Source organism: Paroedura picta, chromosome 7 (assembly GCF_049243985.1).
Source record: "Paroedura picta isolate Pp20150507F chromosome 7, Ppicta_v3.0, whole genome shotgun sequence".
Lineage (NCBI taxonomy): Eukaryota > Metazoa > Chordata > Lepidosauria > Squamata > Gekkonidae > Paroedura > Paroedura picta.
The window spans coordinates 57,955,623-57,973,201 of NC_135375.1; the positions used below are offsets into that span (position 1 = coordinate 57,955,623).

The following is a 17,579-nucleotide window of genomic DNA, read 5'->3' on the forward strand; positions in this document are numbered from 1 at the left end:
GTTATCTAAATATATATTCAGTGAATTATAGGTATTACATTTGATTTGAATACAAGACAAGCTGAAAATAATTATATGGCTCAATGTTCCAAGTACATATGTTGCAATAAAATAAGGCTGCGTTTCTGTCACACCCCTGCTGCCACCTCCTGTCTCCCAGGAGTTGCCAGAGCAACTGGACCTGGCAGCTGAGTCCGCTCTGGCTGAAGAGGCTGAAGACACAGGGGATTCTGACAGGGATGCTGTGGAGGTCTGCTCCAGTCAGCTGGGCCTGACACATGAGAGATCGTGGACACTGCCACAGCAGGAGTCTGAATCAGATTCGGATGGATCGCCCGAGCGACTCAGACGAAGCCGTAGAAGAAGCCAGAGGCTGCAGGCACACTGCCAGAATAGATGGGGGCCAGCTGGGTTAGATCCAGGGGAGGATGGGTGAGTCATCCCCCAGGTGCAGCTAATTAGCTGGGCTGCATTTAGGAAGACAAACACAACTGTTCAGATATGGAAGCAATCTATGCTACTACTGCCCCCCCCCCCCCGACTGGCTCTGCTCCTGTGAACGTCTGACTGATCACTGGCAACTGACCCCTGGCTTCGCTCTTGACTCCGGCATTGGTAAAGTGAACTGGCTTTGTTTGACTATCGGATTCTCTGGATTTGGGGCTTGGGATTGTTTGTCTATTCTTTGCCTTGCTCTGCACTATACTTGTTTAACTCCTGGTGACTTGGACTGAACTCTAACTCTCCCCTGGCTGGGCTTGCAGCCCAGGCTTCTCCGAGACAGCTGCTACTGGGTGTGGCCAGCTAGGGCAGCTTAGTTTCCATCATAACAATATTTAGGTCTTAGCACGTGCTTATCAAGGCATATGAGGTGGTGGTGAAGTTGGCTAAATGGGGGTTTTATGCCATCTCTATTGCATCCACGAGCTCTCACCCGGCACCACCATCTCTCACCCGGCACCACCATCTGTTCTCACCTAATTATTTAGGGTAGTTCAGACTCTTACTGCCCTCGAGGAAGGGCGCCAAAATTCCAGTCAATTGGATCTTGGCTGTGAGGCATTAACAAGCTTTTTTGTAGATAAAGTCTTGTTGCTCTGTCAAGACCTTCCTGCCACACTTGATACAGAACGGGAACTGGAGGCCCCATGGCCATATTGGGGGGGGGGGGGAATATGTTTGACAGTTTTAGCCAGCTCCTGGAAATTGATGTGGACAAGTTGCTGGGGAAGGTGAGGGCAACTACCTGCCCCCTGGATCCCTGTTCATCATGGTTGCTCAAGACAAGGGAACAGCCAACTGGATCAGGGCGGTTCAACCATGCTCATGATGTTAGATCTGTCGGCTGCATTTGATGTACTTGACCACAAGCTGTTGTCACACCACCTCACTGGGACCAGGCTACAGGGGACAGCCCTTCAATGGCTGTGCTCCTTTCTCCCAGAACCAGACAGGGGGTTGCAGTCGAGGAGGAGTTATCATGCTCCTTCCATCTCCCCAGTGAGGTTCCACATGGGGCAGTTCTCTCCCCCACTCTGCTACACATCTGCATGCACCCTCTGGCACAACTGGTTTGGCATTATGGACTGGGTTGTCACCAATATGTGGATGACAGCCAGCTCTGTCTCCTCATGGATGGCTGCCTGGACTCCCCCCCTCCCCCCGAATACATTAGCCAGATTCTTGAAAGCATTGGCTGAACAGTTAGAGCAAAGTTGCCTGAAAATCAACCCTTCCAAGACAGAGGTCCTGTGGCTGGATGGGAAGGGGGCAGGTCAGGAAGTCCACCTATCCACCTTGGTTGGTGTGCAACTTAACATCACGCTTTTGGCAAGAAACTTGGGAGTAAGCTTGGATTCGTCCTTATTTATGGAGGCCCAGGTCACAGGAGTGGCCTGCTCAGTGTTCTTCCGCCTGCATCAGACACAGGCATTAGTGCCCTACCTATCTCTGGAGCACTTGGCCACAGTGATTTATGCTACAGTCACCTCCAGACTGGACATCTGTAACTCACTGTACATGGGCCTACCCTTGTCCCTGACCTGGAAATTGCAGCTGGTGCAGAATGCACCTGCTAGGATCCTCACAGGTACATCTTGGAGGGCCCATATCTAGACTGTGCTGAGGCAACTGCATTGGTTGCCAGTTGTGGCCTGGATCAGGTTCAAGGTTTTGGTATTAATCTTTAAGGCCATCTGTTGTCAAGGCCCCGCTTACCTGAGGGACCACTTGCCTGCTTATTCCCTTGAGGGCACTACACTCTAAGGGAGCTGATTTTCCCTGGCCAGAGCGAAGTTTGTCTGGTCTTGACCTGCGCCAGAGCTTTTTTGGTCCTGGTCCCAGCCTGTTGGAATGAGCTCCCAGGAGAGCTGAGGATCCTGATGGAGCTCTTCAAGTTCTGCAGAGTCTGTAAGTCAGAGCTCTTAGACCAGGGCAGAGTCTGCACTTACTTTGTTTATTCCATTGTCAATCCTGTTGAATTAAGATCGCTTTGAACTGGAGTCTTCCTCTCCCCCCCCCCCCCCCCATTGAAACAGGAAAGTGTTCTGCACGTGGTTAGGGAGGCTCAGAAGGGGAGGGGAGGCAAATGGAGACTCTTTCTTTGTTTTCTTGAAGGGGGTAGAGGATCCAAGAAGTCAGAGGAGGGAGGAGAAAATCCTTTCTTTTCTTGAAGGGGTGTGTGTGTGTGTAAGAGGATCGAAGAAGGCAGAAAAAAAATCCAAGACCAACAGAAGTTGAGAGAAATTAGGGGCTTCTCCTTTAAGGCAGGCTTATCACATGACCACCTGTAGCTAATCATGGGTTCCCTACCACAGAGGAGAGCCCAGATTCAAAACAATGCGATTTTAAGATATATTGAGCATTAAAAGCACTCCAAGAAATTGCACAATAAAGGTAGGGTCACTCTGGATCAATCCTTCTTGCTGCAGAAGGAATATTTAAATCGCCCCAAATCAAAACGGAAATCGCATTCTGTGTAGAGGGCAGGGACTGAATCGACCTGGGGTTGGAATAAAAGCTCTGTGCAGTTTACACCCAGGTCTTTGGTTGAGGCAGGGCTGTTAAGATCTGGGCTTCCCCTGTAAGCGAATAAGATCAGCGCAGCTTCCTTGTCCCCCCCTCCCCAAGGTGTTATACATCTGTGTGAGCTAGGTGAGATGGGAGGTCTAGCCGATGATGACCTGGATTATTTTATGATGGGTTTTAATGTGGGTTTCGCTTTGTAATCTGTTAGCCACCACAAGATGGTCATGGGATTGGAGGATAGAAATTAAATTATAAATAAAATAAAACATTAAATAGATAGTTTAAGTTTATTTAGTCATATGATCTTAGACCAGAATACAAAATATAAAAAACATATAGGCATTTAGTTGAGGTCGACCAGAACCACCCCTTCCCATTGGCCCCTCAGCCTCCCTCCGACCCACTGGGCCTCGGTATGAGTTTAATTCAATGCTCTTCGCTGTATTCCACCGTTCTATAATGTTATTACTGTTATTACTATGTTAATGTTATTGTTATCACCATGTTATTATTACAAATGGAGTTGCCTGTATAATTCTTGTTTCATGTAAACCGCCCAGAACCTTCAGGGAGGGTAGTATATAAATATAATAATTAATTAATTAAATGATAAAAACATAATTATTAAATAAATAAATACACTCATGTACACAGGGGCATTTATTGTAGCTTCCCAGGGAAAAGGGCATGGATGTATTAATGTTCAGAGAGGCAACCAAAATTCTATTTCAAAGACTTTCATAACTTGTATTAAAGATACATAGAATTCAAAGATTTTCTATTGATCCTAAGATTACTTATATTTAACTGCTTATCATGCAAAATGGTACTATTGTTAAGCATAGCTGTGGTTTGTGTAGGGACAGGCCCCTAGTTACAGAGTGGCAAATATGGTGAATGTGCAGATGATTGCTCCCTAGTTGCTTCATTACTTTCATAAGACCTGAGGGAGAGAAATGCAATCATACCAGCTTAAGTTTAAGGCTGAAAGAACTTATGAGGTCCTGCCAGATACCATGGAGAATCCAGGGTCTTCCCCTATAGCCCTAGTCTTTGCTTAGAAAGTAGCTTTGCATGGCAACTCTAGGCTGAAATAAGAGAAACATCAGCACTGTAGTCCCCTGGCTAGAGCTATCTAACCGTATAACTCCTATATACATGTATGGTGTATTTGTGGGCCAAACTAGATAGGACAATGTACATGGGTCCAACCCATGAACACTGCCATCATTTTAAAGCCTAATTTAGTCATTTTAAAATACCGCAAGGGACTGATCCTGATCAGGTCCATGGCGAGGCGGTACTCTTGTCCATCTCATGCCTTTTCAAATGCTGAAGCAGTTGCACACTCCTCTTTCCAGCGGCTGTTTGGCTCTTGGGAGGGTACAGGGAGGAAGCAACAAGAGTGGCCCATTCACTTCCAATATTTAAAATCACCTCAGGAGGCTTAAAAATTGCAGCAGTTTTCACAGGTCATACAGGGGATGCCCTCACATCTAGTTTGGCCCCATGTTTATAGGATTCCTTAGCCCCATCTCCACCAGGCCTGTCTCTAATCCCCCTCCACCTACACCACCTGGGATGCAGTGTGTCTCTTGCCCCCCATCCCAGCGCTCGTTCCCCTTGCTGCTCAGGGCTGCTTCTCAGCCTCTCTCATTCTGGCCTTCCTCAAGTCTGAGTTCAGCCTTGCCTTCTGACTATTCCACTCCCTGCCTCTGCCTGGATCCCTGCCTTATTCTTGTCTGTCTCAGAGTGATATACCTGGTTCCCCACCACTTCCCTCTCCCAGCCTTCCTAATATGGGTGAGCCTGGGCCCCGGTTGTCCTCAGCTCAGGCACCAAGGGTTGGGATGAGTCAGGACTTCTGAGGGTAGGGGTTCTGGCTATAACATGGATAGAAGTGGAATGCTGATGATCAGGGAGGACTCATGGCTCAGTAGTAGAGTTTGCAGGCAGAAGGTTCCAGGTTCAATCACTAGGGTTGCATTTCGCCAGGCTGGGAAATACATGGAAATCTGGGGGCAAGGTGGAGCCTGAGGAGGGCAGGATTTGGGGAGGGGAGGGGATTCAATGGGATGTAAAGCATCAGAGCCCATCTTCCAAAGTGGCCATTTTCTCCAGATGAAGTGATCTCTGTTGCTTGGAAATCAATTGTATCAGCAAGTGATCTCCAGCCATCACCTGGAGGCTGGCAACCCTATCCATTACTGGCATCTCCCATGAAAGAGATCAGGCAGAAGGGGCTTTATGTGATACCCTGAAGAGCTTTATGTGATACCCTGAAGAGTCTCAGTAGATAAGGCTGACCTTGCTAAACCAATGGTCTGGCTCAGCTTAAAGCAGCTGCTAGTGTCCAAATGAATCGTGTGTATGAGGGCGGAACCCTTGATCGCACTAAATCAGATATGATTTGTATTAAAACCACTAGTATGCTGCCAGAAGCGTACATTTAAGCTCTAAGAATGCCACTCAAAGTGATTACTTTGGAATAGTGCTATTATGCAAAGAAATGCTACAGTTCAAAAATTGTAGCCTGTAGGCAGAGTAGTCAGAAACACACAAAAAGGAATCTTCCAGAGTTACATGAGTCACAAGCTATATTTAGAATGTACACCATACTGGCCAAGTCCTTAAGAAGTCACAAAGCCTCTCCCTTTCCTTTCTCTGCTTTGTCTTAAAGGTAGGATTTCCCATATGTCTCACATTCCTCCCACCCACAAGGAATGACAACAATGCGTACTTTACTACCGTGGGCTTTCCTAAGAGGCAACAGAGTGACTGGTTTGATGTTTGGCTGCAGGTTTCTATATTCTGATAATTACATCTCGGGTAGAGCAGAAAATGTTGTGAGTCATTTTGTGATTGACAAAAATCCAATCTCATAAATAAATAAATTTGTTCTGCACTGTCATAATGCAGCACTTTTAAAAAAGAAAAAAAACTCTTCTACACCCAGCAACTACATCACAACTTACTCTTTGTACCTTTTTAGATTGTGTTGTATCATAGCTGTAGGTCAGTTCAGTAGTTACAGATGTTTGATGCTCAAGTGAACCAGTCCAGGGATTTGCTCACTGAAATAACTCCCATTGAATATTATCAGTTTATATGACTGAGACATCCATAGTAACTGTTGTAATTCTCTGAATTGTCACTGGCCAAGGAGATTTTGCTTAGGGAAAGGAATAATCCAGAATGTCTCACCATGGCCCCGCATAATCTATCCTATATTTCAGCTGCTATCACCTCCCTGGAGAAATACCTGCTGAGTGAAAAGGGTCATTGCTGAAGATTTAGTGATGCTGAAACTAGGAACCAAATATTATCTCCATGAAGAGGAACATGGACTTGGAGTGCCAAGCATGATGTGATTCTGGGAGTTCCATGAATGGAGTCCAAGCTGGCCCCACCAGTTTGAATATGACCATAGTACATGAGGTGGGTTAAGCTTTTCTCTCATGCATTTCTTCTTTTAGGTAAAGAAACACCTCCACAAAGTTGCTATTTAACCTGTATGGGAATGCCTACAAGTATCCATATCAGTACCTGTAAATTTGCCAGCTGGGGAAATGGGGGCTATTCCAGGTTGGGAAAATGGCCCCTTTCCCATTTTGAATCAAACCTGTACATGACTGTGCTGTTTTTTAATTGCTGAGAGTTCCATTCAGAAGCTTCCAGCATCACATCCAGTTTTGCTTTCATGTCTCTCTGTGGAGTTAAGCAAGAATAGGAGGATATTCTTGGTACACTTTAGGGTCTGAGAAGGCATAAAATCACGATGTGTATGCCCTCAGGCACCTGGTTTTCAATGACACCAGAATTATATGAACACTTTTTACAGCTTCTCCCAGAATTACATCTTGTTGCAATGATGCCCAAGTCCCAATTGGGCTGGTTCTGTTCCATTCCCCACTGTGGAAGGAACAAGAATTCCCACAGAAAGGCAGGGGCTCTCTCAAAGAAATTTATTAAAGCTGCAGCTTCATTTTGCCAATTTACACCAGGACATTTCCCAAATTGGTGTGCGCTCTCAAATACAATACATGAGGTTTTATGCAGGTGTGAAATCACACCCCAGTTAAGTCACAGTTAAGTCATATCTTAAGTGTCTGCTCTGGCACCACCACTGATAATATTTTCCAATAGAATCCTTCCATAGAGAACCAGTTCAGTCCTGGTGGAAATTTCCACTTATGCCAGCCTGTGGGTTGAGAGAAGTGGGGGCAAAAAAGGCAGTAAGTGATAGCGAGCCCAGGGCACTGTGTCACAATGGCCTTATCTCATGATTTCTGCAGATAAGTGTCCTTTAGCCAGTTGTTTACGAAAATCCTGGAACATTGGGCCACTAGACCAAACATATACTGATATGGAAAATTATTGAAATGTAAAGTCTTAAAAAGTAATAATGAGATGTTACTAATGCATAGAATAATAATAATACTGAATAATCTATAGAATAATGGATTTTCAAGTGGTTTTGGCTTATGTATTTGTAGCTGCATAGAATAGTGCTTATAACCATTTAAAAATGTAAAGATGCAAAAAGGTGGAAAAATATAAGGTGTAAAAAGTCATGTAAGTCATTAAATCAAATGGTCACTCCATTAATCCCTATGCAACAGAGATTGATTATCCTGGAGAAAATGGCAGCTTTGGAGCATGAATTCTGTGGCATTGTACCCTGCTGAGGTTCCTCCCCAAACTCTGCTCTTCTCAGGCTCCCCCCCCCCCATCTGTTCCCTCTTAATAAAACAGTAAGTCGTGTTGGGGTGGGCTGTGTCTGTGATCAAAACTCCCGGATTGGCCCCTTGGCCCCGGACTGACAAGCGTAGGGGCCAATCGGAAGGCACAAAACGCCTTTTGATTGGGCTCTCACCAGGACAGACCAGAATTCCAGGGCAATCTGGAGACACGGCTGCCAGTCTGCTGCTGACCACCGCAGGGAGAGGAGGTCAGCAGGGCTGCCAAGGAGAATGAGAACAGAGGCTGTGCCAGCCCTTTTCATCCCAAGGCTGTCCTAACTGCCATGTCCAACTGTAAATTGCCTCAGAACCCTGACAGAGCTGGCAGGAGGCTGGAGAGTGCGCTCCCCCCCCCCTTCAGGTCTGCTGTGAAGGAGCCTCTGACAACCCCTGACTGAGGGGAGGGAGGGGAGGGTTGCTCTCTTCAGAGAGCAACGCAGGGGAGCCTGAGGGCATTCCTTTTGAGGATGGGGAACTTTCCCCTACTGTCAAACAGTTGCCTGACAGGGAGGCCACAGAAAAGCCCCTTCTCACTTAAAATACTGCTCTGGCTAGGGGTTAGACAGAGCCAAGTCATGTTCCTTTCTTCTTTGCAACTCTCTGCAGATTTGAGGCCTACTACACTGTGTTATTCTGCAGACAAAACTGGTTCTTTTGTCTCCTGTTTCATCTGCACAACAACCCTGTGCAGTAGGCCTCAAGTCTTTCAAATCAACAACAACCCTGTACAGTAGGCCTCAAGTCTTTCAAATCAACAACAACCCTGTACAGTAGGCCTCAAGTCTTTCAAATCAACAACAACCTGTGTGGGAGGCCTTAAATATTTCTACTCTACCACAACCCTGTCCAAAGTAGCCCTTTCTGCCTGGGGAGCTGATCTTTATACTCTGCAGGTGAGCTGTAATTCCAGGAGCTCTCCAGGCCCCACCTGGAGGTTGGCTACCCCTGGGTTGGAAATATTCTTGGAGGTTTGGAGGTGGGACTTCAAAATTGTACAATGCCTCAGAGTCCAGCCTTCAAAGAAGCCATTTTTGTCTGCGGTTGAGAAGGAGTGCTGCAGGTGTGTCTCTCCTGGGCTATGGCCAGCCCTTACCAGCAACTGTTTGTATTCTGGGGCACAGACAGGCAGACCTGCATCAGTCCTGTGAGTCTGACAAGTGCAGGAAGATCTAAATAGATATTTATAGCCTGAAACTGTAAATAGTGAACAAGTATATGGCTGGAGACATATGGGAACTGACTTGACTTTTTCCGACCTTGACTTGGCAAATAAAAAAAACTGTATAAAAAACCTTACTAAGGTCTAGACTGCTGTGCACAGAGAGTCTTCCTCTTAGGGTTGCCAGCTTCCCTGTGAGGCTCTCTACCCCATCTGCCACATCGGGAGTCTGGTATGGGGAGAGGAAAGGAAGTCGATTGGAAAATGCTTTGAGACACCTGAGGCCTGCTGGGTCACTGCAGCCCATTCCCAGTTCTCTCAAACCTCTCACAGCTCCACATAACTCACAGGTTGACTATTGTGGGGAGACTAACAGAAAAGGTGTTTGTAAACCGCTGAGACTCCTTTGGGTACTAAACAACAGGGTACAAAAATCCGTTCTTCTTTTAAGGAACAACCATGAAAAAAGCATGGGCACATAACATTTTATCAACAGTGAAAAAATGGAAAAGAAGGAACAGGGTGGACACCTGTGTACTGTGACCACCCCATGTGTATTAGGGCAGAAGGGCATTTCAGTGTCTATGGCCTAATTCACACAAGAAGGGATATGACGCAGAACTGGGGGGAATTGGTTGCCATGTAATCTTCCCCTAAGAAGAATCTCCAGGCTTATTTTCCCTCATCTGTAACCACTATGCCACTATTCCCAAAGGTCAGTCCTCTCCCATACTCAATGAACATTCCAAACCACAGTTTCTTGACACCCATATCCTCATTTACCACCACACCACCACAACCTCCCACACAACACACACATTCAATCCCATGCCCTTACAGACTGGACAACTCCTCCCCTTCCTCTTCCCACTGCCAAGCTCTAGTGCCTGTTGTAATCTTGGATACAACGGGCTTTGCCCCTAGTCTCCAGATATTTCCCAACACAGAGCTGGCAACCCTGGGACTAACAGAGAACAGAGTTTTGTTTCACTTTTTGCTGTCAAGTCACAGCTGACAACCTTTTGGGGCTTTCAAGGCAAGAGACATTCAGAGGCGGTTTGACATTGCCTGCCTCAGCATCATAACTCTGGGACTTCTTGGTGGCCTCCTTCCCAAATACTGAGCATTTAACTTCCAAGATCTGTTGAGATTGGACTAGCCTGAGCTGCCAGGTCATAACATTGTAGGAAGAACTAAATTGCATGGACTCAGGGATGGGGCTGATAGATTTCATTAAGAGCCCTTCTAGCTCCTTCTCTTAACTTGAGCAGTGATCTGGGAGTCACTTGTTATGTTTCCTATGGTGTAATATCGGAAAATGCTGTTCCAAGACAGTCATAGAAAAGACTGATATATCTTTTTCTTTTTAAATCAAGCTTTTACTTGCTGTGCTACGCAATCATCAGAAATCAAGAAACTTTGCTCATTGCACAAATTGTCCTTCTTGTTGCTGCCATAGCTACTGGATAGAAACCAAGGTAATTTTTGGTCATGATGTTGCTGTACTATGCCTGACTTCTTTTTTTATACTGACAGCTGTTGCATATCAGAAGAAATTAAATCACGTTTATGACCAAAAAGTGTAGGCTTTCAGGTATAAACATGCCCGAGTGTGATTTGTTGTCCTTTTTGGACATGAAGTTGCATATTATCTGTAGGGCAAAATCCAGCCTGTGTTGTATAAGAGTCAAAGCAGAATCATAGCTCTAATTCCTCTTCATTGCTATTACACATAAAGTGAGAGGGAGAGATTAAGAGCATTGCCCTTTCATTTGTCTGTGAATATTTCTGACAGCCTGTTATGGATGCTTGTTGCTAATTTAAAATGGGCTGACAGATACAGGATTAATGTGTCTGTGCAACTGAATTCATTAGAGAAATGAGGCCTGCTTTTTTTCCTTAAAGGACAAGATTGCAGAAATACATGAATTTGTAATTTATGTAATCAGCAGTCATTCCTGAATTTAAAAGGTTTGCTGTATGGTATCAGATACCCAGTTTGCACACAGCATAAGTTAGCATCTTTCTATAGCTACAGGAAAAATGAGTTGGCTAAACTTTACTCTATCTGCTTAAATATTATAACTCAGCCAGAAAGCTATTACAAAGCCAAGATTGCCTAGAATGCAATAATATATATATCATACTGTACATGTAGCTTTCTACATTAGGTATTGTGCCTCGTTTCATAAGATGTTTGTTTCAAGACAAAGGAAAGATGGACCTACAAGCTTTCTTTACTTTATTTATTAATTTGTTTGTTTATTAAATTTATAGCCTGCCTTCCTCATTGGACTCATGTAAAACCATGGGGGATTTTTTACATGGTTTTTTGTTCCTGGTAATGATACACTATGACTGTGTGGACAACAAATGCAGAAGAGAAAGTAGTTGGTTTATCCTTTTCAGATTTTTTGTGTCATTCCAGAATGTGTGGACTTTGGGACGTTAGAAAGTGAGTTAGCTTTTCCTTACCTTACCTATAAAAAGGTAAAGGTATCCCCTGTGCAAGCACCGGGTCATGTCTGACCCTTGGGGTGACGCCCTCTAGCGTTTTCATGGCAGACTCAATATGGGGTGGTTTGCCAGTGCTTTCACCAGTCATTACCGTTTACCCCCCAGCAAGCTGGGTACTCATTTTACCGACCTCGGGAGGATGGAAGGCTAAGTTGACCTTGAGCCGGCTGCTGGGATTGAACTCCCAGCCTCATGGGCAGAGCTTTCAGACTACATGTCTGCTGCCTTAAATCTCTGCGCCACAAGAGGCTCTTTACCTTACCTATAAAGGCATGTAATTCCATAGGGTTAGCTATTTTGCAGCAAAATTTAACAGGAGTCTAGTAACTAGTTGCACCTTTAAAATTACTGAAATGTACTCTAAAACATTAATTTGAGAAAGATCTTCACAAGACTATTTGACACTCAATAACTGATGTGTTAACACCATGCTTAATGTTAGGAACTGAAGAAATGTTTGAGGAAAAGAAGAAAGTACAATGGGATCCAGAACAAGCTTATGTCAATATTATCCTTTAGACTGTATAAACAGAGCCATCCTCATGGTTCCATCTATTTTTATTGTACTCAAATACCTTAAGTTGCTTCAGACATAAAACTTAAATATATTGAACAAACTATTCAGTACAGATGTGTATCTATTAACACAGAAAACAATTCCCTTTGTTATTGTTAATTAAAACGAATAGGAAAACTGACTATATTTAATGTTAAAAATAAAAGGGAATTGAGAAGAAACCTAAATAAGCTAAGTAGAAACCGTCTGCCAGACTAGCAAAAATAGCAAACCACCCTTCACGCACAAGTTAATCATATAGTACCAATGCAAAACACTAGAACCTATAATAAGAAAACAATATTAAAACTGGAAAAATAACATGGTGGACAGGGAGAATTTGTTGTTTCTGTGGAATCAAGGAAGCTTTCCTGAAGCTTGTAATGACTGATGGAAGCACTGTGACCTATCTGAATAAAAAGTCTTATGCCAAGTCAATTTTGTCATGTCCCCAACTCTTTAGCTTGGAGTCTTTATGCCAGATATCAGAATAACAATATTTTGTATTGAATCCAATGGAAACTAATGTGAAATAATGAAATAAGACATGAAATCCTATATTAAAGCATTGAATAAGGATTTCTTTAGTTGAAGGAGGTGACATACAGCCAAAGAGCCTTAAGTGACAGGAGGCTCAAAAGGATTGGCTTGGTTTGCATCAGCTGAGCATAAAGACTTGGGAATTGACTGCTGAGGATAATAGCTGAATACTGATTGAGGACTGGGAAGGTTGGCAAAGTATAGTGGGAATGATGGTGAAGACCCCTATTCAAACCAGTATGAGAGAAGAAATTCCCTGCTTAGCTGGTAAGGGAGATAGCTTTAGAATTAAGTGATCCCTGGTGTGTACAGAAAAGGAATTTGGATACGTGGTAGTATATCCCTGCCTTCTGAAACCTGATGAGTCAGATAAACTCAAGAAAGTATACTAAATCAAAAGTCTATCATCTCAAATATTCTAGGACTTTATGTAAAGCTCTAAACCCATGTCCGGGAAATATATGGAGTTTGTGAAACACCAAGTTACTTTGGAGTTATATTTGATTCACCTCAAATATTTTACCCCTGATTTCACATGATCAAGGTTTGGCATGGAAGCAATTTTGTTCACCACACCTCTGGGTAAGCTGACCTTCATAGCAAATAGAACTATACCCTCACCTTACTGCCTTGTACTCTATTTCTGTTAGACTTTGCTTGCTTCCTTGTTTGAAACTTGGACCTTGTATCCTGTACTTTTTCACAAGCCCTGGACTCTTCTTCCCCTGATCCCTGGACCTTTGGCTCTCTGACTGGTTTGTATACATTACTCCCATCTCCTGCTTTACTTGTTGTTATTCTATCTGTGTGTCCTGGAATAATCAAGTCTCTTAACAGAGCCAGACCCTCTACATGACACATTGCTTACAACTGCTGCAGCCTTGGTGGTTCAGGTATTACACCCCATGTGCTAATGACCTCACATCCAAAATGCTAAATAAGCCCACCAGATAATTTTTCACAGAACAGGGAGGAGTTCCCCATGTTCCTGGCTCAGTGTCAGCTCTGTATTGGGCTGATACTGAGCCAGGAACATGGGGAATTCCTTCATGTTCTGGCCATGGGATTACTTTGATGACTAAACAAAGGTGGGGTTCATCCTGAACCTGCTTAAGGGCCAAGTAACCAAATGGTCCACCCTACACCTCCTCAGCCAGTTCCTCTTCTATAGGATTACAGTGGTTTCCTGGAAAAGTTGAAAACCACATTCACTGATCCAGTGCAATCAGATTATGTCAGTCAGCAGATCCGCCATTTATAAAATTTGAACAGCTTATGTGGCAGTTTGGTGTAGTGGTTAGGAGTGCAGACTTCTAATCTGGCATGCCAGGTTCGATTCTGCACTCCCCCACATGCCACCAGCTGGGTGACCTTGGGCTCGCCATGGCACTGATAAAACTGTTCTGACCAAGCAGTGATATCAGGGCTCTCTCAGCCTCACTACCCCACAGGGTGTCTGTTGTGGGGAGAGGATAGGGAAGGTATCTGTAAGCCACTTTGAGCCTCCTTCGGGTAGGGAAAAGCGGTATATAAGAACCAACTCTTCTTCTTATGATGATGATGCTGAGTTCCAGCTCCTGGCACAGGACCCAACCTGGAACGTGTTGGCCCTGATGGACCAGTTCATGGAGGGCCTCGCAGGTGATGTCCTGGATAAGCTGGCCTGTACCAAATGGTCTGCCATTCTCCAGGCTGTTAATATGTCAAAGGATCAACCACTGCCTGGAGGCCCAAAAGTGGGCCCAGGGAGTGTTACTCAGAAGATGAGGTCACTCAATGACCAGTGGGGGCAGGTAAGGGTAAGGCTCTCTCAAGTCCTGTTCCTCATGAGCCAGCCCACCCCACTCTACCAGAAGAGGAGTGGATTCTCAGGAATATCCTTATGGGAATCTGCAGAGGGAGAAGGGATTTCAGGGGAATCAGTGCAACCTTGTATATGAGTACTGACAATTATTTAAAGAGAAAAAGAACACTAATTTTCTGTTTTGACCAACAGGAAACAGAGAGTAGAAGTGGATAGTTCTCACAATGGAGGGAAGTGATGAGGTTCTCCCAAGGATCTGTATCTGGAGTATTGTTATTCAATTCATTCATAAGCACCAGGAAAAGCAAGTGTGGAGGGACGATGTTTAAGAGAGGAACAGCATCTGCTTCTACTTAATTGCTTTGAAAGCTTCCACGATTTCTTTTTGGACTTTGGCAGAGAAATAAATAAGGAGAGTTCCTCTTACCCTGATGTAAAGTCATAATGATAAGTACATCTCTTGTTTCAGGGCTATTTTCAGCATGGAAGTTTCTGAAAAGAAGGAGTGGTTGAATATCAAATGACAACCTGGGCAGGACCCAATTATAGTTTGGGGTCAGAGTTACTGAGTACTGCCATTTTGTATTAGAAATATTGATTAGCTGTGGGCTGGGGCTGTGGATGTTTAATAAGACAGGGCATCTTTGGAAAGTATGTTAGGATGTGTAAGAAGGAAATGAGTCAGAAAATCTCAGACAATCCTCTGTTTTGACATTTAATGCATTATCCCACTTTTTTGTTGCATATCTGGGCAGACAAAAGAAACAGGAAGCATTTCAGTGGGAGGTAGAAGGCACCAAAATTCCTTTTTCATACTGTAAGCCTTTCTGGCATTTTAAACTAGGTACTACTGATGAGAAAGCCAAGAACAGTACTAGGAAGGGTGTGACCTATGTGGGAAAAAGAGGATCATTTTTTTTTCCTTTGAAGAAATTCTGTCAGGCGCACAGAACTTTAACTGACAGTTCATGCCTCAGAAATTCTTTGAGAAAACATTAGACAACTAATTGTATCGCAAAGGATGATGGAGAATAATAGCACTGACTGACTCTTGTACATTGGGGAACAGTTAAAAATATGTTTGTATACTGAACAAAGGTCTATATATTGTTATATGTACCTTTATTTGTCTTTAAAGGCCACAGAATGTGGGGAAGCAAAGCAGCAAATGCTTTGAATCACAAATAAAAAGCTGAAAACAAATAACCTAATCATTTTTACTACTCAGTCCCTCGTTTACATTCATCATCAGTGATGTCACAAAATGGCACACTGACATATTAAGTGATTAAAATATCGGTAAGTACTATTTGCACATACAAACACTCAGGTTTTACTGAATACACACCATGACTACCCAAGTAAGGACAGATAGGCCCACTCTAAAAAACTCTGCTATCTGACCCACCAAGGTGGTTCTCCAATGTGTTTTGAAGGAAGAGTCCCCATATCTAATTGGAATGATGACAAAATAGTCTTTGGCCATTTCCATGGATTTCCTGGTTTTCATGATAGAGGTAGGAAAAAACAGCTTCTCAGCTGGAGTTCTACTGATGTTTCCTTGGATCCAGCCTACTCAATTTTCATTTGTAAGGTGAATATATAAGGAAAACAGAGATTAAATTAAACCTTCCTGTCCTTCATGTGGCTTGTGTGTCAAAGAGTTTAAATAAAATTGGATTGGGGCATGTTGATGCAGCTTGTGATGGTCGACCTGATGACAATGTTCAGCATAACAGAGCTTCTTGCTCACCACCTTGCAGATACTGGAATACCGGGGACTACCCTTCAATGGCTGATCTCCTTTCTCCAGGGTTGTGGACAGAGGGTTATAGTGGGAGAGAATCAATTGCAATTCTGCCAGCTCCCTTGTGGAGTCTCACATAGGGTGGTCCTCTCTCCCATTTTATTTAACATCTTGCTCCCTAGCCCAGCTGGTTCAGGGATTCGGGCTCGGGTATCACCAATATACTTCCTAATGGAAGGCCAGCCAGATTCTCTTCCTTTTTGATTCCTGATGAGGTTGCAAGGGAAAACAAGCCAAACTTCTCTCCCCTCCTTGGCTTGTCAGTCACAGCAAGCCACCAATCACAGCACAGCAGTTATCTCATGCACTAAAACTTTGTTCCCACCCCAGGCCTCATTTTTTTTAAGGCATTGCTATGCAGTAAGGCCATAACACAGATGCATGTTTAATAAAAATCAGCACGTTGATATGAAGAAATGCCAGAATGATACAGCATCCCCCCCCTCCCCATTTTTTGGAATTCGTGTTCTTTTGAACTTTATCTCTGAGTGGATTTCTGGGATGCTGAACATGGTAACTGGAGCTCCAAAAGTCTTCTTTTTTTTTTTGTAAATGGTTAGCTGAAAAACAAAGAGCTCAGATCCCTGTATGATTGGAAGAAGGCAGCTTGATCACACACACACACCCTTTCCCAGCTCATTTTCCACCTCCAGAAAACACAAAAGGGACTGTTTTTGCCTGCCTAAATTGGAAGAAGGGTGGACATGGCAACTGAAGCCCAAAAAGACATTTTTGGTAAATGGTTGGCTTAAAAATATAGCGCTCAGATCCCTGTTTGATTAGGAGAAGGCTGCTCAGTCATCCACCACCACCCCTTCCCCAGCTCATTCTCCACCTCCAGAAAACAGATTGCTTGCCTAATCCCAAAAAGACCCAGGACACTTTGCAGAAGATTTTATATTTTACCTTTGACAATGTAGCTTTGTGGTCGTGCTGCAATGTAGACCATGCCATTAAAAAAAATTACCCAGAGCAGGAAATAGAAAGGTGAGGGTGAGTGCAAATGTAGGACAGCACTGTAGACACTATTGCAACTTTCCCACTCCATATGGGATTGCCACTGGTTGCTCAATGATGAGATGCAAGATAAAAGGTGGCAAATCCACCTCTTGTGATTTCCCTCATCCTGAGGCAAATCTGGGCGAAATGTGAGCCAGCCACTGGACAGCCTCGGGATACAGGCGATGTCAAGTAGAGAGAGCTCTAAAACCTTCCAGCAACCAGAGGCTATCCAGGGGCAGATTCCTCATGTGGAAATGGTCAAAGTTTGTTTTGCTTCACAGTAAAACTATTTTGTTATTTTAAGCAGTCTGGTGTTGAACACCACTTGTATATTTAAACTTTGGCAATAGATTATAACCTCTTGGCACTTGAAGACTTACTGAAAATGCTTTCTTGAAATGATGAGTAAACCTTACTGAATTTAT

At 43.9% G+C, this 17,579-nt stretch overlaps 1 long non-coding RNA gene across 1 annotated transcript; it reads left to right on the forward strand.

The window, feature by feature from the left end:
- The first annotated feature begins 229 nt into the window (after nt 1-229).
- Nucleotides 230-15,705, forward strand: LOC143841798 (uncharacterized). Its single transcript, XR_013232842.1, has 5 exons — nt 230-615; nt 6,264-6,465; nt 10,305-10,406; nt 13,192-13,296; nt 14,538-15,705. It is a non-coding gene; the product is annotated as an uncharacterized LOC143841798 (long non-coding RNA).
- Nucleotides 15,706-17,579: the final 1,874 nt, after the last annotated feature.